At 41.9% G+C, this 21,020-nt stretch overlaps 1 long non-coding RNA gene across 1 annotated transcript; it reads right to left on the reverse strand.

Moving 5' to 3' along the window:
* Positions 1 to 2,119: 2,119 nt before the first annotated feature.
* On the reverse strand, positions 2,120 to 4,676 carry LOC139036475 (uncharacterized). The gene is made up of 3 exons (XR_011489234.1): positions 4,517 to 4,676; positions 2,894 to 3,085; positions 2,120 to 2,212 (listed from the first exon to the last, which is right to left on the reverse strand). It is a non-coding gene; the product is annotated as an uncharacterized lncRNA (long non-coding RNA).
* Positions 4,677 to 21,020: the final 16,344 nt, after the last annotated feature.

Here is a 21,020-nt window from a genome sequence, read left to right on the forward strand (position 1 = left end):
CAAGCCCGTTCTTCCTAGTTGTTTGCTTTTAAAATTTATCCTTAATAGTGCAAAAAGAGCATTGTTCTTAATGAAACAAATATATCAACTGAAAGCCTTTTTTTTTTTTTTTTTTTGCTTTTAGCAACCCATACAAAGCAATTACATGGAGTCTGTATCAGTAGAATTAATTTTAAAAAAATTTTTTAATTTTTTATTTTTTCCATTTATTTTCATTAGTTGGAGGCTAATTACTTTACAATATTGTAGTGGTTTTTGCCATACATTGACATGAATCAGCCATGGATTTACATGTGTTCCCCATCCTGATCCCCCCTCCCGCCTCCCTCTCCATCCCATCCCTCTGGGTCTTCCCAGTGCACCAGCCCTGAGCACTTGTCTCATGCATCCAACCTGGGCTGGCGATCTGTTTCACACTTGATAGTATACTTGTTTCAATGCTGTTCTCTCAGAACATCCCACCCTCGCCTTCTCCCACAGAGTCTAAAAGTCTGTTCTGTACATCTGTGTCTCTATTTCTGTTTTGCATATAGGGTTATCGAATTAAGATGCACCTGACTGCCTGGGGAATTGCAACCTTCCACACAGACCATTGCCCAGGTTAATGCTAAGGAAGGGACAAGAAGGGGCTTCCCAGGGGTGCTAGAGGTAAAGAACATGCCTGCCAATGCAGGAGACATAAGAAGCAGTTTTGATCCCTGGATTGAGAATATCCCTTGGGGAAGGAAATGGCAACCCACTCCAGTATTCTTGCCTGGAGAATCCCATGGACAGAGAAGTCTGGTGGGCTACAGTCCGTAGGTTTGCACAGAGTTGGGGATGACTGAAGCAACTTAACATGCACACACACAAGGGACAAGAGAGAGAGGGACCATGTGGGAAGGATGAGTGAGTCTCCTTGCCATGGGTTTCAGAAAAGTGACATGACTGCTATGTGTGTTTCAGACCCATTTCTCAGTCTGTGCTGGTGGTCCACTGGTAAACTAGCTCTCCGAGGGGCAAAATGAGCCTGATTTGTAACATTTGCTGATTTCCACAGCACATTTCAAGCTACTAAACAATTTAACTGGCTCATCATTTTCCTGACTGTTTAACAGTCTCAATCGTTGCTCTTACAGTTGGATCTTCTTTTAAAGCTGTATTCAGGGGCCACCCCTGTCTCCTGTGTTTATTATCATGCACACATTGGAGGAATTGCCTCTCAATATTACATACATGTTAGACATCCCATGAAATCATTTTGTGATTGTGGCAGTGGACTGCTAACACTGTTTGAGATGTGAGGTTACATCATCTCTTCTGTATTTGATGGTTAACGACACTGGGCTATATCTAGATGCTCACTGGGGTTTTAGGTTCACAGTTCTTTGATGAGAAAAATGGGGGTCCTGCTGCTTTAGGAGCAGTAGCTTTTCTTTGAGAAAGAAAATATATTTCAGACCCCTTAATTTTCACAACACTGTGTCAATTCTGGCGCCACATAACTGACAAATAGGGAACTCTTTCTGTCTAGCAATGAAGACAATATGAAAGAAGATTCTTGTGAGGTCACAGACACACATCCTTTTCTAGATCATAGTGTCTCACAGTTTGGTGGCCTGACAGCTGTCAAGGGAGTTTCAACAGTGTTGATTTCTGGTCCTCTGCTCTCCATAATCTGATTCAGTAGGTCTGGGTCCATCCAAGAATCTACATATTATTAACAGTTCAGCTGAATGTGGTGCTGATTCTGGGGTGATGGTGGGGACACGCTTGGAGGCCCTGGTCTTGCCTCCTCTGACTCTCACCCTTCTGCTAAATTTGGTCATCATACATGAGTATTAGACCTGTAGAGTCCTCCTCACTTAACTGCAAATCAATATTCCATACCCTTGGCTTTTATCAAACCCCTTGTGGCTCAGACGGTAAAGAATCTGCCTGCTATGTGGGAGACCCGAGTTCAATTCCTGGGTTGGGAAGTTCTCCTGGAGTAGGAAATGGCAACACACTCCAGTATTTTATCTAGAGAATTCCATGGACAGAAGAGCCTGGCAGGCTACAGTCCATGGGGTTGCAGAGTTGGACGCGACTGAGCAACTAACACACACAAGAACCAGCCATATTTTTGCTCACATTTAGATTTAATAATAAATTTCTTTCAGAGTTTAGTTTTCATGGGGAAAAACTCGTCTTTATTATCTGAAGAGGGAGCCATCACATTTTGTTTTAGCCGCTAAGATGTCAGAATGAACCAAATTTAGCGTTTAATAACAATACCTGCCCACCCCTGGTTCCTGGCATAATTGCAACTGCCTTTTTCTCCACAGTTTCTGGTGTCTTGGCGTTTGTTTTAAGGTGCCTTAAGTCCTTTAAGGAAGTATACAACAAAGCAAAAAATAGATGAAACAGAGGGAGATTTGTTAGATATCATTATACTAACAAGAGATATAATTTTTCTCTTGGTTCATCCAAAGCTGTAGACTAATAAAGGACTTCAAAACACCGTTTTCCCATGATTTATTTTCTCTGTTTATGGACTATAGTTGCTTTACAATGCTATGTTAGTTTCTGCTGTGCAATGAAGTGGCTCAGCTTATGTGTATATATATGCCCCTCCCTCCTGGGGCTGCCTCCCACCCCCACCCCCATTCCACCCTCCTAGGAGCACTGGGCTGAGCTCCCTGTGCCACCCAGCAGCCTCTCATTCACTATTTATTTTACACATGGTATGTATGTATGTCAGTGCTATTCTCTGAATCCATCCCACACTCCCTTTCCTCTGCTCTATCCGCACGTCCATTCTCTATGCCTGTATCTCTATTCTTGTCCTGCAAATAAGTTCAACTGTACTATATTTTTGGATTCCACATGTATACGTTAATAAATGTTATTTGTTTTTCTCTTTCTGACTTACTTCACTCTGCGTGACAGCCCATCATTTCTTTTGTCTTCTAACTTCAGGTTCCTTTCCCTCCTACCTTCACCAGCATAGGGCTGACCATGCCACCAATAGTCATCAACGTGACCATGGAGTGAAGGCTTGTGTTCCCCCACATTCACAGGTTGAAGCTGTAACTCGTCACATGATGGTATTTGGAGGTGGAACCTGTGGGAGGTAATTAGATTAGGCCATGAAAGGGGGTTAGACTGGGTTAGAAGGAGGTTAGATGAGGTCATAAAGGTGAGTCCCTCATGATGCAGTTAGTGGCCTCACAAGAAGAGGAAGGGATGGGTGCTGGGTGGTGGGAGGGAAGAAAGAGAGAGAACTCTACCTGCACACACCCAGGAAAGGTCATGTGAGGACATAGCGAGAAGGCAGTCATCTCCAAGCCAGGAGGAGAGACCCCATGCAGGACCTAAGTGGCCCCCACCATGACCTTGGACTTCCCAGCTTCTGGAACGGTGGGAAGTGCATGTCTGTTGTTTAAGCTGCCCAGTCAATGGTATTCAGTGATGCCAACCTGAGCTAAAACAAACAGTGCGTGTGGGTGCCTGCTGTGTGACCAGTACTGTTTTGACCGCTCTTTTTCTGACAAGGGGAAACATAGGGCAGATTTCTAAAACTGGACAAGTCTAACTTTGACACTCACGGGAGGCCTGGTCTCTGTGGCTTTTTCTGACACAGTTTCCTGGGTTTACAAACGTCCCAGGAGAAAGTGAGATCCTTCCTCACACCGAAGAGAAGAGCTACCAAATCCTGCCCATCACCTCACTCTCACTACAGTGGGCGAACTCCTCTGTAGACCTCTAGCAAGACGACGTGAGCCCGAGTTCTGTGAAACACTGCCTGTCACACTGGTGTGGCCACAGCTCTCAGCTATTTCCCAGTGAAGAACCTTTTTCAATTTTGAGTCATCCAGGGTTTCTCAGCCAATTTGAGCATAGGACCCCTCCCTTTTAATTTTTACTTTTTGAACAGTGCCTGTGAGAAATCAACAAAGGGCTATTCTCAGTCACAGTGGTCTCTGCCGAGCTCCAGCCATGGCGCTCCCCTCTCAGAGGCGCATACAGCTGGTGTGCTGGTTTTAACACCAACACTGATGTCAGCTTCTCGTCTGTCTTCCGTGAAAGAGACAGCTTCACCATTGAAAAAGATGCTTGTTTTGTTTTTAAGTCAAATAGAGATGCTTCTAGAACTGTAAGACAATTAAATTATAATGAGGCTATCTGTAGTATAAGGCCAGAGTGGTGTACTGGTGGGAGATGTCATTAAAAAAAAAAAATGGTTGGAAGGAAATATTAGAGATCTGAAAGTCTGAAAGGAGAGTAGGGAAATGGAAATTTGTTGTTTAATGTTTATAGAGTTTCAGTCCCGCAAGTTGTAAATTTTCTGGAGATTTGTTTTTCTGCAATGTGGTTATATCTCACGTTACTGAACTGTGCACTTAAAAATGGTCAATTTCATATTATGTATTTTTATAGTTTTTCTTTTGAAACCACATTTCAAAAGAAAAAACAGAAAGGTAAGAAAGGAAGGATGAGGGAGAGGAAACACATATCTGGAAAGTAAATGCTTAAAATGAAGTGTTAGATTTACCTGTATCCAGAATATAACCATAACAACAGCATCTCTCTCTCTCTCTCTCTCTCTCATTTGTGTTTCTTCTCCATGTCCTTTTTTCTCTCATCATTTTGATCTATAGAAACTACTGGAAGACTAGACAAAACTAAGGTGGCCAGATAGCCACGAGGTCATAATCATTTTGGCTACTCTTTATTCAGGAGACTGAGGGCTCCCTGCTTTTTTTTTCCACTAGTCCTCAAAATATCTCAAGTAGTTTGAGGATTTGTGATTCCTCCAATGCTAAGTCACTGCTTCAGGCCCAAGGTTAAGGATAGGGGAATAATTAATTAATTTATTTCATATGTTGGGTCAGAGCCAGGTCTTTATGCTGAATTACCCTTTCGATTAAGAAGTTCTGCCAAAAAACCCTGTGGCAATGCCATCCGATGTGAGATTGGAACAATTTCCTGGAAACAAGTTCTTCTGTACTCTTTCTATACTTCACCAGTCAGAATGAGAATGGTCCTCTCCTTCACATGAGACTCAAAACACTAGGTGAGACTTGAGCCAAAGGCAATAATAATTAATCCTGTAATAACTAACATTTTACATCATATTTGACATTTTAGAAACTCTTCTGTTTAAATCATCTCATGTGGTCCTGAAAAAACCACTGGAGCATCCCCCATTGGATTCAGAAAGGATACATGCTTGCCCAGAACACTTAGTTATCTGTTTAAAGTTATAGAAACAGTGGTGGTGTAAAGGTTTGAACACTGGAGGGCAGGAAGTAGCTTGGTGGTCTCAAACCCTTTAAAGCTGTGTTGGTAAAATTAAGAAGTTTGCTTATGGAATGGACCCACAAATAAATGCTATTTGAGCTCTGACTTCTTGTTTGACCTCACTAACCTGTCATGCTCAACTGTTTTCAAGGATCTCACCAGGCCATGTGGGCTGCTAACCACAACTCAGTTGTAAGTGTGGTTGAGATCCTGGAGAATTTCTGTAATTCTAATAAGCATTCATTTTCCCAGGATGAGGGCCAGCACAGGGGGAGTGCTTCTTTTTGGTTCCAGCCTGCAAACTCATGCCCTGCATGCTGCCAACAATCTAGCGAGAGTGCCTCCCAGGTCCCAGGGTGGAAAGTTGATGATGTAGAGGATACAATGGGCTTTAACCTGTGAACCAGTTTAGCTACACAGGGACTATGGTGAGAAGCAGCTGGGTTTCTGGCCATTCTGGTGATGGAGCTTTTCTGTGTGAGAACAAAAATCTCTAAAAGGTGGTTCTGCTCTCTATCTGGGGGGCAAAAATCAAGCTTCAGTGGCAAGGGGTGACTTATACAGCTCATCACTCATGACTTCAGTCTCTTCCACCACTGGGTATTTCTTCTTAACTTATTCTTGCCCTAGTGGGAAAGGTAGATTTCAACCCAAACCCTGTTCTAGTGAGAGCTACCTTAGGTGATGAATGTAATGACCACAAACCACAGATCCTTTTAATCTGTCACCATCCTCTTTTTCACTCTCATCTCTTACAGTGTCCCCCCAGCACATTATACATGGTCACAGTAAGCTAAAGATGGGATGCCTGTGTCCCGCCAAAATTTATATGTTAAAGCCTAACCCCCAGTGATGCTGTTAGAAGACGGGGTCCTTGCCAGGCAATGAGGTCATGAGGGTGGAGCTCCCATGATGGAATTAGTGCCCTTTTAAGACACCCCAGAGGTCTCTTTGCCCCTCCACCATGTAAGGACATAGCAAGAAGACAGCCACCTATGAACCAGGAAGTGTGTCCTCACCAGATATAGAATCTACTGGAGCCCTGGTCATGAACTTCTAGCCTCCAGAACTGTGATAAGTGAATTTCTGTTGTTAAGCTGCCCAGCCCATATTATTCTATTATAATAGCCAGTGTCATGCTGGTTCTCATCTTTGTTCTTTGCTCTTAATGTTCCCTCTGCCTGGAATTTAGGTATCCCTAACCCCACCTGTAGAATTATCACTTACCTTTTAAGACTCATTCAAAAGGTCTTACCCTTTTGTACTCCCACAGAACTTGGCATATACCCATATTATAGAACTGATCCAAATTCCACCTGATTTTTTTCCCAGCTCATCATCAGGGACTCTATTTGTCAGCCTGCTAGTATACTTCCTGCATATAGTAGGTACTCAGTACTATTGGCTGCATGGAGTTGATAACATGCAACGTAGGGCTTGTGATGAAAGCTCCAATGGAACCATAGTATCAGACACATGTCCTAAGGGAGGCAGTCATTTATATCCACAATCTCCCATCAGGACCCCTCCTTCATTGCCCTTGAAGAAGAGTAAGTAGCCAACTCACTTTCAGAGGAGGGGTCCTAATAGGTACAATGTGCTCTAGAATGTTCCAGTGCTATCAGGTTTAGTGACAAAGAGGACCACAGCTGTATGCACCAGGAAGTAGAAAGCACCAGGCTGAACCAGAGTAGCCTACCATCTCCAGGCACAGATCCTTCAGGACATTTCTGTCCTCCCACGGGAGCGCTACTCTCTTCAGAAGGTTCCAAACTGCAAAACCTTAAACTTGGTCTGCCTCAGACTTCATCAATGGATGTTCAGTTTTCAGAGAGAAATTTCACTGCTTGGAGACACCAGAAGGAAACGTGGAGCTTTAAAAGGCAGCAGCAGGATCAGCTCCTTTCAGTGTCTAGAGGTTGTCACAGAAGGCTGGAGAAAGCTGATATGAAAGGAAATGGTCTCATTTCAGACACCTGAGCATCCTTCAGACAGATATTGACTCTAAGGTGAGGGGAAGAGAAATTATCCTGATATTATTTTATTTTTTTCTCTCATGGTGTTAACCTCACATCATTACCAAGAAAGCTGGCACAATCCACCCACTAGAACATGCTGTAGGATGACTCCTTTGCTGCTAAATCTTCAGCGTTCAGTGTGATCCCTCGCCCATAATAAAGACTCAATAAATGTTGAGTAGACAAATGGATGAATTATCTACTCAACAATCCAACCAAACAACATGCCCAGTGGATTCATTTGGACAACTGCTTGAAGGATCAAAACAAATACAATTTTAAGCCAAGTAAGCCTCCTGTTTGGGTTTCCCGGGTGGCGCTCATGGTAAAGAGCCCAATTGCCAATGCAGGAGATGTAAGAGATGTGGGTTTGATCCCTGGGTCAGAAAGATCCCTTGAGGGATCTTGCCTAGAGAATCCCATGGACAGAGAAGCCTGACGGGCTACAGTCCAAGGGGTCACAAAAAGTCGGACATGACTGAAGCAACTTAGCATGCATGCAGGCCTCCTATTTGCCTTATTAATAAGACTAATGCTAGGAAGTTTTTTAAATTTAAAATTATTTTACTGTATTTATTAGAATAATTAGGATCCAAAGTACAGAATCTAGATCCTTGAGGGCAAGGATTAGTTCTGACTTTGCCCCTTCCTCACCCAAATGCTAGTTGATGATGCTATGAAGTGATTTGATAAGAGTAATCTTGAGATGTTGACTATTTAAAATACAATTTTTAATAAAGGATTTTTCTTTTATTGTATATTAAATTATTTAATTTAATATAGAATATTTTGCCAATAGAAATGATCCTAAATGAACTTGGCACATATTTGATATGCTCTTTTTACTGAAAAGCAAAAACGTTTTTTATACATAGTATCACACATAGGACTTTTGGTGCCCTTATGCCTGCAAAACTGGTTGTAGTTTTTGTAAAGTGCATCTAAGAACAGAGGATTTCTTTTTTATTTTATTTTTCCTTCATTTTGTAGCTTTTTATTTTGTTTTGGAGTGTGATTAGCAATGTTGTGATAGTTTTGGGTGCACAGCAAAGAGACTCAGCTATACATAGACATGTACCCATTCTCCCCCAAATTCCCCTCATATTCAGGCTGCCACATAACATTGAGTGGAGTTCCCTGTGCTATACAGTAGGTCCTTGTTGGTTATCCATTTCAAATATAGCAGTGTGTGCATGAACGTCCCAAACTCCCTAACTATCCCTTCCCCCTTCCCTGCAGGTAACCATAAGTTCAGAACACCAAATTTCTTATTAAGAAAAAAACAACACCCAGCAAGAGGTAGAGGTTTTATTATCTAACATATGGAAATCTGCCTCAAGAAAATCCTCCAATTTATGAGGAGGTGTTCTGACTGAGTGCCAGGGTACTTCTCTGACAAATGTTCTTATAATATTAAGTAGGAAAAAAGTTTTCTGACGAGTTTAATTTGATTCTCAAGGATTTAAAGATGTTTTCTTTGCAACCATGGCAATGAACAAAACTGGAAACTATTAAAAGGCAAATTAAACCTCGAAAAGAATAATGCTATATTCATGAAGAGAAAAATATTTCCATTTGTCAGCATTTGAATCCCCTCAGAATCTGTAGTTTTGAGACTGGAACCCCCATAGCAAAATCACTAACTGGAGAATCTTTGACTAGCCAGGGCACCTCTGTTTCTAAGCAGAACTTGACTTTGAGATAAGTTGTTTTGGCCAGAAAAGAAGATTGTACCTCTGTCCCAGGGTGACGACATTTCAATGAATCATAATGTTTACAGCCAATAAACTTCCCAGCACTCCAAGTGCTCAGCATTGGTCTGTGTTCAATAAATACTTGTTAACTTAGGTAATCAACTGTCCTGTGTGACACCAAAAAAGCTAGGAATTCTACTTTCTTAACTTTTTGGATTTCAACCAGCTGTTGATGCATTTTCATCTCAATGGATCTGACGTTCCTTTGTCTTTATCCTCTCTTTTCTTCGATCAGTGAAATTCTTGCTGACACTAAACCCAAGGGGATGGCTGAGCCTGATTCTCCTGCTTCCCCTACAGTCGACAGGACTCCTCCTGCGCACTCAGATGCCCTTGCCCATCTCTCCACCCAACTCCATTCAACTTTTCTTGGTTGAACTTCCCAGCTCTGATTGCTTAAAAAAATCATGGTGAACACCCATAGGTGTCCCTTTCTACCTCTCTCCTGGCATTGGTTCAGCACTGAGCAGACTTACATCTTGTCTCTTGATACAGCAATAATTGAGGACTATTCCCCTGAAAACGCCTGTGAAATGAAAGCTTCTTCCTTTCTGAATTGTCTTCAGAAGTAGAAGCAGACTCAGGTTTCGTAAGCATAAATAATTTCAGTGTCCATTTCCCATCTGACAGCTCACAGTTCACCCCACCCTTGCCCTTGGCAGGGTTCCCCTTGCTTTTGGCACTGAAAAAGGACTTAGGAATTAATGAGACAGAGTGGCAGTGTGCAGAGAATTTTCTAGAAAAGAAGAGGGCAAAATAGACCCCTTCTCCAGAGATGCTGCCTATATGCTCTAGGGAATGAACATTTCTTGGAGAGAGAAAGGATGGTCATTGAGGCTCAGATTTTCAGCCTTTTTCTCCTATAGTGCTGTAGAGACTGTTGGCTTTTTTCTTAGCATGAAAACTATTGAGGAACATTCTTCTTACAAACTACTCATATTTTTTGGGTAAGACACTGGGAGTGAAGCAATGGAAGCGATGTAATGGTGGGGAAAAGAATGAGCCCTGTGGTGTTCGATGAGTTCCTTTGTCTTTCTGGGTCCCAGTTTCCTCATGAACAGACTAGAGGTGATAGTGATCACGCTAATTAACTTAAAGCCCTGTTGGGGGGAGTTAGAGATGCTGCATGTAAAGCTCTTTGCACTCTGTCTGGAACATACGAGGTGCTCTGAATATCTGCCTTGGGAGCTGGTTCCCCTCTGTTGCTTCTCTTTGCCACGGGGCTCTTGTGCAATTCATTACTTTACTGAAGGTTGCAATCCCCTGCTGTGCGTGGGAATCCTATTCTGAGACTCATAGCCTTCATGGTAAAAGTAATGACAGCTTTAGTGTTAATGGAACACCTATTTATTATCAGGTATGACCTAAACGTTTTATAAGTAAGTTTTCATTCACTTCATTCTTGCAACTATGCAACCAGACAGAAGTATTATTATTTCTAATAATAAGAGAAAGGAATATTATTTATATTTTTCTATAAATTTATATATTTATAAAATATAAATATTATTACTTCCTATGCCTGAGAAGCTGAGGCACAGGGATGTTTTATTTTGCTGCCTAGCTGTTGCAACTAAGAGAGTAGGCCACTGGCCTTGGGGGGTCAGACTGTGGGGTGTCCCTTCAGTGACACCTTTAACTGTGGAGTCTTCCCTGGAGTTGATCAGGAAAAAAATTAACAACTATTTGTAACACTCTTTTTTGAGGAAAGTGTGTTTTGAGTTCTAAAATCTAATGTATCCATGAATGTTTGGAACGATGTTCCTTTGTCAAGTCTGGGCTGCTGGAGGTGGGGTGGGGAGGGGGGCCCCTGGCTGGCTGTCTGTGCCGAGCTGTGCTGAAAGGTAGTCATGTCCACCCTCAGCCAGAGCTTTAACTCAAATGTTCATTTTCCACACATCCGGGGTGTCATTCCTCTAAGTCAGTGGGTCTGGCCGGCTTCCAGCGATGACTTTGTGCTTTTGAACAATCCACCTGGACTGGCCTAGTTTCCATAGCTCCCTACACAGAACCCTCCAGAGACAGCTGGGCTGTTTCAAGTGCCAGCTCCCATGGAGGAGGTCTCACTTTACAGGATGGATCACTGGGTTATCAAATATTTTAACTATTACTTGCAAGAATGCAGCTTCTAGGCTCTTTTCACATGCTGGCAGCAGGGAGGTGGACCAGCCATCTTCTCTACTCTGTTGCTTTTCTGTTCAGTGCCAACTGAGAAGGAATTCTTTATTGTTGATGATTATAATAGCTCTATTTCATGAGTCTCTTCTGTGCCCTGGAAGTTGGCCCAGCTTCTTATGTACATACATTCTCCCTAATTTCACAGAGGAGGAAAAGGGGGCTCAGAGAGGTTCAGTCACAGGCGGAGCTGTGTTTTGTGTAGTGCCAAAACCCCTTTGCCTAACCACTCGGATCTCTTGCCTATTGCTGCCTTGCAGTCTTTACAGTGATAAACAGGGTGCCTGTAGGGCTAATCCAAACCACAAGAAACTTAAAAAAATTCCCGTTTGCTTCTGTAATCCATTATTCATGGGATTTATTTGTCTTCTTTAGGCTAATATTGAAAATTAATTTGCATTTTGTGAATGTACTGCAGTCTAGGGTGTGGATGGATGAGACTGCAGCTTGGGAGCCTGAGAAAAAAAAACAGGTTGAGGTTAAAAATTAGCCTCCTGGTACCAGTAAACAACAGCTGTAGAAGTAGGTAACTAAGGTTGGCTGGCTCTGTGCCCAAGTTTTATGGTATGTTGTAAAATGATGAATTTCAAACTGCAGTGCAGTTTCTTTTTCTTTTAGATTTACAGAAAAACATTTTAAAAAATTTTATTGGAGTATAGTTGCTTTACAATGTTGTTAGTTTCTACTGTACAGCAAAGTGAATCAGCTATACATATACATATATCCCCTCTTTTTTGGATTCCTTTTGAGAAGATAGTAAGAGAATTTTTATATACCTGCATCCAATTGCCATGTTAATATCTTACTTGACTATGGCGCATTTGTTAAAATTAATGAACCAATATTGACACATGTAATGCAGTTTCTTTAAGTTCAGACACTTCTAATTTGGAATTCACGATGACTGGGCAGCAGCTGAGTTGAAGATTTCCTGTGTTTACTTAGCCAAACAATCTCTTTGAAGATCGTACACATGAATAAGAGAAACCAGGAGCTAGGCTGTTCAAGATAAATTTATTTTGGTGAGTCTTTGGTGCCTTAGAACCATTGCTTTCTAGATGACAATAAATATTAAGTACATGTCTTATTCCCAGTCCCCATAGAGCCCTTCATTAGGGGATATTATTCCCTCTATTAGGCAACCTTCTATTAGTTGTCATTCTTTTCTAGAAAATTTGGGGTTTAAGTTGGTCTCAGATTGTGAATAGTCTTCCTTCTGAAAATGTCCGCACCCACAGTATTTTAGCTACAGTCAATATTTGGTATGCAGCACTGTCATGCACACACTTATGATGTGTACAAAGCAGAGAGGAAATCATTGTGCATGAGGGAAAACCAATTAATTATCATAGAAAGCAGTTAGTTTCCTCACTCAGGACTCTTTTTTTTCTCATGGCCATTTTTGGAAAAGACAAGCTGTCCTAGATTCATGTAATTTTAGGGCTAAAAGGGAGCTTAGATGTGGCAAATCCCCTCATTGTCAGACATTCCTTAGGAACACCATTTCCTTGAAAACACAGCCCAAGAAAACGCGAAGAAAATCAGAGGCAGCGTGGGCCTGTCTTCCCGGATTCATGAAGTGTTTGTTTTTAATAGTGCCTCTGCTCCCATCTCAGGCCTATCTCTCCCTGTAGCCCCATTCCTATGTACCCACCTACAGAAGAAAATGCAAGGCTGCCTGTCTAGCTCCGAGAAGACAAGCTTGGGATGCTGTTCATCACACATACCTGTTTTTGGACATTATTTTTAGCTAGTTGGATAGATACATAGAAGAATTACACGGATATTCAGGGCATGTAAAATTTTTCCAAATGGCTAAGATCCATGAGTTTAATCTTATTGACTACTATTGATCACAGTTCATTTCTGACAGTATCTTGAATGTCACCATTCGTTCATTCAAGAAGCATGTACTGACTGACTGTCGGGTGCCACCCATTGATGGCAGAGCAATCACAGACCTTGCCCTTCAGGAATTCATGGCCCAGAAGCTGAGGTAGAGTGACTTGTCTCTAAGAGGGTGGATACATTGACTGCTTTCTCTTGATGGAGAGAGGTTGCACTGAGCACAGCCCACCCGGAGTTTGCTTGTGAACCAGGCTAGCTGAGTTAAGGGTTTCAAGGAAGTCTCAACATGGGAGGAGAATCAGTGACCTCACTGGTACCATGTTCTGGTCCAGTAGGCTGGTTGGACTCTGCAGTGCTGTGGTTCATGATGACAGCAAAGGCTACACGTGTTTTAAACCTGAATGAAGCAGTTGTGTGTAAATTCTTGACAGCTGATCCTACCCTGAGGGTGCTGTATTGATGGTAGGTTACCTATTATTTATCAACCTGCTTTTGAGAAGAATTTGAGCACCAGAAGACCAAGTTCAGTGCACAGCCAGTGATTCTTCCATCACTTCTAAAAAGAGTGGAGTAAGTGAATTCAGCTCTATTTCTATGAATTCTTATCCCAAGAGATTTGTTTAGGAAAGCAGAGCTCAGAGCATCATAACTTTCTACCTCTGAGGCTTGACTTCCTTTATAGATCCAGGTTCCCTTGTGGTTGACAGACCCCTTCTCGATTTAGAAAAGTAAAAGTAACCTTATTTTCAAATTTCACTATGATTTTGTTTTGTTCTTTCCAATTCAGTAAATGTTCCATTTTAATAGCCAGACCATGCTTTTTACTTTATTTTTCTCCGAAGAAAAGGCACACAATTGCAAGATCTTTTTTTAGGTTTAGTCCAGATATCCATTTCTCAGAGCATTTGTTTTTTATATAGCTATTTGTCTTTTACATGAGTAACTAGGAGAAAAGAAGTGAGAGATATGGATTATCTTTATTTGTTTCATTTCTCTCATGTGTATACTTATATAAATCTTAGAATTATGGTTTATAAACGTATACACATGAAAGATCTCTGAAACAGCAAAATGTTCTATATGTGTATCATAAGATTACAGTAATTAAAGTAGTGTGTTATTGGCATAGATAGTAAAATACAGATGAATAGAACAGAGAAGACAGCTATGAAGCTGATCTCATTCAGAATTTATAAGGGTATATGACAAAGGAGCTTTACAAATCGTTCCTAAAGATTTATTTATTTATTTAATTTATTTAATGAATTATTTGGTGAATGATGGTAGAAAAATAAACTATTTGGGAAACGTCTCAAATTGCATAATTTTCACCATTGGCACTAAAGGCACATCAAAATGAATTTCAGATGGATTAAGAGTAAAACGTAAAAATCAAGTCATAAGAAATCCAAAAGATAAGTGAACACAATATAGGTTTATTAGAAAATAAAGGTACACATCAATGAAAAATACATTAAAACTTCAAATTCATAATTAGCAGAAGTAATTCTTCAGAGGCAATTCTGTGATTCTATTTTTCATTTATCAAATTAAAAAGTAATATTTGGCTCTAGGGTATATTTATAGGAAAACAAGCCCTTTCACGTACTCCTGATGAAAGTGTAAATTGGTAAAATCTTTTTTAAAAGCAATTTGTCAGTATATATTCAAAGTTCTCAAAATATTTATACCCTTTTCTCTAGTAATTTCATACTGGGACATAATCAGAGAGGTTCAGACTGATATTTATATACTGGAATATTCACTGAGGCATTATTTATACTAATGAAAAATAGGAGATGACTTAAAAGTTGAACAGAGAGCAATCATTAATCTGATTTGGTACACCAAGGAAAGGAATATCATGCAGTTGGTAAACATTTCTTGTCCTCAAAGAATATTCACTGACATGAGGAAAAGTCTCATAAAACGATGTTTAGTGAAAAATAGACATTCATCCTATTTCTGAAAGAAAATTATGTTAAGAAATAAAATAGGAAGAAAACACGAAAAATGTTAACAGTGGTTGTTGCTGGTTGACAGAATGACAGTTTTTGGTTTTTGCTCTCACCTGGATTTTCTAATAAACCTGTATTGTCTAATGCAGAGTATAACTAGGAATCAAGGGGGAATAAGTTGCAGTGTTTATTTTCAGTCAACTGAAAAGCACTGGGCACAGGCACTCATATTTATTGTATTCTACAACCGAGTCACACAATCCAGAGGCTTTTACCTAGAATTCACATCCCTTCCTGATAGGTTCCCTGCCTTCTTTTCATTTCTCTTCACCCCCAGCATCCCTCTAGCCCTCCAGAACCCAGACCTCCGGGTCTTCCAAGCCCTTCTCACCACCTGGAATTTTCTTGGTGCTGATCTCTGCACATCAAGGGTCCTTGGGGGTCACCTGTACCCCACGAACATCTTCTCAGGCATTTTCCTGTGACCTGATGTTCTCTGTGGGTCTGCTTCTGCAACTTGAATACAAATACCCACAGGGCAGCCGTGTGTCCCTCTAGTACAGGACGGAGGGTTAGCGCACAGTAGGTGCTCAATCAACCTTGCAGACTATCTCCTTCCTAATCTAATTTTGGTAATACAGTCCACCATTGATTTGGAAAACATTTACTGGGGGGCATGTCTCCCCTCCACCTGGCCCTCAAAACGAGGTCATTTAGAGACCCACGGACCATCTGTGAGCCAAACAAGCATCCCAGATGGAAGGTCTACAAACTCATTTGTAGACGGAGCAGACGTTGGTCCCCACCCTTCCCTCCCGTTCGTGCGGCTCTCCATAGACCTCCGTGCTGTAAGGAATCACCTTCTATGTGAAGTCCAGACTGTCGCTTAGAATCTCCTCTCTTTAACCTCCCAAAGGAGAGACAGTCGTAAAGCTTAAGCACTTCTTTTGTTGATCTTTTAAAAGAAATGAAGTTACCCTTTGTCTTAGTGACTGGAGTTTTAGGGAGAGTGGGGTCTGATGTACAGGGCCAGGACCCAGCTGTGTTTATGCTGGAAATCAGGCCTGGAAAGAAAAGTGGTGGCAGGAGCCTGTGGCAACAGTGCACAGGCAAGAAGTCACAGCCTCACAGGCCTACAAGGCTGGATGGGCAGCTGGTGCCGACTCTGGTCTGGGTGTGAACTGAGCAGCCGTGGGTGGACGCCTGAGCGGGCTTCACCGTGGAGGCTGTAGACATTTCAGTTTCCTGAGCTGTCACATGCTGAAGCCCTTGCAGGGACCTTAGCAATTTTCTAGTTAAAATTTTTATTTATTTTTCTTAGGTCACTCCAAATTACACAAGCTTCAGGCCCCACGATACCTGGCTCTCTGTCTGGGAGAACTCCTGTGGTTGGAGAGCCTTACGTAAATTGGCAGGGCTATTCAGCTCCAAGTGATGAGAGCTAATTAGAAGTTTTGCTAGAGCTTCTGATTCTTCAAGGGCAGCAAGAAATCCAGGTTTTTGTATGAAATCTCTTACATTTTAGATGTTGGCAACTTAAAAAGCAAAAAGCAAGCTTTCTCTGGCCAAAACTAATCATATATAGAGGCTTGATTGAGCCCATGGGCCACCAGACTGTGCTTTCTGGTATTTGGAGTCAGAAGGAATGACAGAACTGCCAGATGCCAGGAATGGTTCTATAGCAGGTACGCCTGCTCTGCTGGTCCTCTGCCTATTAAGAACAGGTCAGACCGGGTCTAAACCAGCGAGCTTTGCTCTTTTCCATGGTTGCAGCCAACTGCCAGACATTGCCTAAGTGTCTGCCACCAGTCAGAGGGCAGGGAGCTGACTGAGGGTGTGGATGGATGAATGGGTGTAAATTCATCCTTACAACTGGCAAAGCCAGCTGAAACATGTGGTCCATGGACAGTGATGTGGCAGCAGAGTCACCTTGTGAAGGTCCAAAGACAGTGAGTGTGGCTATTATACTTCCCTGGAGACTAATGGGTCTTGGAGGGGAGTAAGGAATTGCTCCATGCTCCTTTGCAGGGTGGCAGCCAATTATTTCAGGAAAGATTTAGTTTACATTATTGCTTAAATGGAAAGCAAGTCACTTCTTTGGTTCCCCAATCCTCCAGAGATTATGCAGTCCAGCATTCCAAAACTGCAGACTTTCTCCAGTGTGAACACTCTGTAGAGTCTATAGTGGCCCTCCCTAAAATGAAATGAATTACTTCTGGGTACCACTTCCTGTGCAACGCATGGATGCTCTTAGCTCCCGATGTGACAGGGACATCAGATGGGGCTGCGGGCTGGAGCTGGGGGCAGAACACGGCAGTCGGGGCTCTAGGAGAGAGAGACCAGGCTGATGGGAACAAGGACGGCCTGTGACAGCCCCGTGGGCGTCCCAGTGCTGTCAGCTTGGATGGGTGATAAAGCTGCTTCCAGTGGTTGCATTTTGATTGCTAATTAGCTTGTTGTGGGATCTGCTTTGCCACAGAATGGCTTTGGGGACTGCAGCTCGGTGTTCAATTAATCTATTGTGGTGACTAAGCTTGTCAAATGTGGGGCCAGAGACAGAGGGATCTGTTGTCTAAACTACACCTCTCCTGATTCTAAGAAACAGAGTTGGGGTGAGGTAGGAGACCAAGAGGAAAAAGGGGAATCGTAAAATATTTACTTCCACTAGGGACTTTAGGGAACCATCCTCTTGTGCACGGGCTTCTTCCGGGAAAAGGTCTTAGGGAATTGGCTGTGGGCAGTTTTGATCCACACATCTCATGACTACCTGGAGATTTTGACAAAACATGCCTATCCCCACTCCCCCGCATCCCAGGCATGGTTTGCTCTTTTCTAAGCTCTTCATCTTGCAGCTCAGGCCCCAGGCTCTGGGTGAGAGTTGGGGAAAGATGAGTGATTTACTGGCAGGGCATAGGTGAAGGGGCAAAACTGAGCCTGGATCACTTCATCTAGAACCTCCTGACCAGACTTCTGGCCTAGTACCCTTTCAACTCTCCCCTCCCCCTTCCCTGAGCAGGACGGGCTTTGGGGACAAGACCTGGAGACCCCAAGAAGGCTGTTTGGATGTGGCATGTGACCTGCCCAAAAGCTGTGACTATTTCAGGGTCATGGCCATCTTTTCCATGCCCTGTACTGCTGGTATATGGTATACTTCTTGAAAGGATTCAGTACTATTTCCTATCAGTCCATTTCACTATAAATTTTTAAAAAAATCTTTATTTTTTGGCAACTGTAGCAGGTAATGTGTGATAGGAGAAGATGAAAAAACGTAAGATGAAGTTTTCATTTCTCTAGGAAGGTGGAGAGTCTGTCAGTCTGAAACCTTCCTAGGAGTCAAGGTTCCTGATGCTGGCTTGGTAGGATTGCCTCACATGGTGTACAATTTCATTCACTCGCAAATTAACTTATGACTTCCTCTTGTTATCCAGGACCTGTTCAGATGCTGGAAAAATAAGAGGAATGAAATATAGTCCCTGGTGTTTGGAGCACCCGTAAAAGATAGTGTAAAAACAAAATCACTGCCTCCCTTATCATCACCACACATCACCTGAATCCTTATCTTGGCATTTATGGGATCATTGGATCACATAGGTAACTGGCCATAGAGGGAGGGAGGAAATATTTTTGTCCTCATCTTGTTCCTATCTGGCCCTGACTGATTCTTTTGCTTTTGTGTGAGTTACAAATTCACTCTTTTGAGCCTGCCAGTTTAAATAGTGTGTTTCATTGTGATTACTGCTAACTAGATGTAGCATTTTTAGGAGTGTTCTAGAAATCAGCAGTGTTTCTGCTTATGCAGAAAGAGGGCCACTTAAAGACTGAGGACTGGCCACCTACCCACCCAGGGGGAGTGGGTGGGACAGGGCAAGAGCAGCTTGCGCCTCGATGGAAAAGGGGCTTCGTGAAGTGGGGAGACAGCCAAACTTGTATCAGATGGTGGAGGCTCAGAATTTCTCTGTTTGGTTGTTTATGTTTCTCTATGTTGTATCAATGTGTGCATTTTTGAAAAATTCATGTTATTTAGGAATTGTTAGGCTTTCCAAAACTGTGAATTGACATTTGCCACTCATTCTGGAAAATTCTTGGCTGCCATCTCTTTAAGCACTGCTTTCGTTCCAATATTTCTTTCCTCTCTGGATGCCAATTAAACGTGAGGCCTTTTGAACATATCATATATATATTGTGTGTATATATATTTATGTAAAACATATTTATATGTTTTCCCCCCTTTCAAACTGATTTCTGAATAGTTTTTTTTTTCTGCCCTATCTGCCAGTTCACAAATCTCAGTTTAGCTGTGATTATCTGCTATTAACTCAGCCATTGATTTTTTTCTTAACTTTAGTGATCATATTTCCCAGTCTGAAAATTTCTATGTGGCTCTTTTAAAAATCTTTTATGTAATTTCCTATAGTTTCCAGTTCTCTGTCACAATTTTCATGTATGGCATATATGTTTCTGAATATACTAAGTTGTTTAATAGTGTAAGAATTCCCATTTCTGAAGTCTCTGTGGGCCTGGTCCCACCCTTGACTGTTTCTGCTCTTTTTGCTCATAAGTACCAGTTTTCTTGGGTGTTTCAATTCTCCTGGTAGGCATTTGATATTAATACATATGTGTGTGTGTGTACATATAAATGAACATACTAATATGCATATGTCTATACATAGACATATGTTAAATTCAGTTCAGTTCAGTTGCTCAGTCATGTCCAACTCTTTGTGACCCCACAGACTGCAGTATGCCAGGCTTCCCTGTCCATCACAAACTCCTGGAGTTTACTCAAACTCATGTCCATTGAGTTGGTGATGCCACCCAACTATCTCATCCTCAGTCGATCCCTTCTCCTCCCACCTTCAGTCATTCCCAAGATCAGGGTCTTTTCAAATGAGTCAGTTCTTTGTATCAGCAGGCCAAAGTATTAGAGCTTCAGCTTCAGCATCAGTCCTTCCAATGAATATTCAGGACTGATTTCCTTTAGGATGGACTGGTTGGATCTCCTTGCAGTCCAAGGGACTCTCAAGAGTCTTCTCCAACACCACAGTTCAAAAGCATCAATTGTTCAGCGCTCAGCTTTCCTTATAGTCCAACTCTCACATCCATACATGACTACTAGAAAAACCACAGCTTTGACTAGACGGACCTTTGTTGGCAAAGTAATAATGTCTCTGCTTTTTAATATGCTGTCTAGGTTGGTCATAATTTTTCTTCCAAGGAGCAAGCGTCTTTTAATTTCATGGCTGCAGTCAACATCTGCAGTGATGTTGAGCCCGAAAATATAAAGTCTGTCTCTGTTTCCATTGTTTCCCCATCCGTTTGCCATGAAGTGATGGGACCAGATGTCATGATCTTAGTTTTCTGAATGTTGAGTTTTAAGCCAGATTTTTCACTCTCCTCTTTCACTTTCATCAAGAGGCTCTTTAGTTCTTCTTTACTTTCTGCCATAAGTGTGGTGTCATCTGCACTTCTGAGGTTATTGATATTTCTTCTGGCAATCTTGATTCCAGATTGTGCTTCATCCAGTTCAGCATTTCTCATGATGTACTCTACACGTAAATTAAATAAGCAGGGTGGCAATATACAGCCTTGACAAACTCCTTTCCTGATTTGAAACCAGTCTGTTGTTCCATGTCCAGTTCTAACTGTTGCTTCTTGACATGCATATATATTTCTCAAGAGGCAGCTAAAGTGGTCTGGTATTCCCATCTCTTGAAGAATTTTCTAAAGTTTGTTGTGATCCATGCAGTCAAAGCCTTTAGCATAGTCAATAAAGCAGAAATAGATGTTTTTCAGGAACTCTCTTGCTTTTTCAATGATCCAGCAGATTTTGGCAATTTGATCTCTGGTTCCTCTGCCTTTTCCAATCCAGCTTGAGCATCTGGAAGTTCATGGTTCACATACTATTGAAGCCTGGCTTGGAGAATTTTGAGCATTACTTTGCTAGCATGTGAGATGAGTGCAATTGTGCAGTAGTTTGAACCTTCTTTGGCATTGCCTTTCTT

This window comes from Odocoileus virginianus, chromosome 9 (genome assembly GCF_023699985.2).
Source record: "Odocoileus virginianus isolate 20LAN1187 ecotype Illinois chromosome 9, Ovbor_1.2, whole genome shotgun sequence".
Taxonomy (NCBI): domain Eukaryota; kingdom Metazoa; phylum Chordata; class Mammalia; order Artiodactyla; family Cervidae; genus Odocoileus; species Odocoileus virginianus.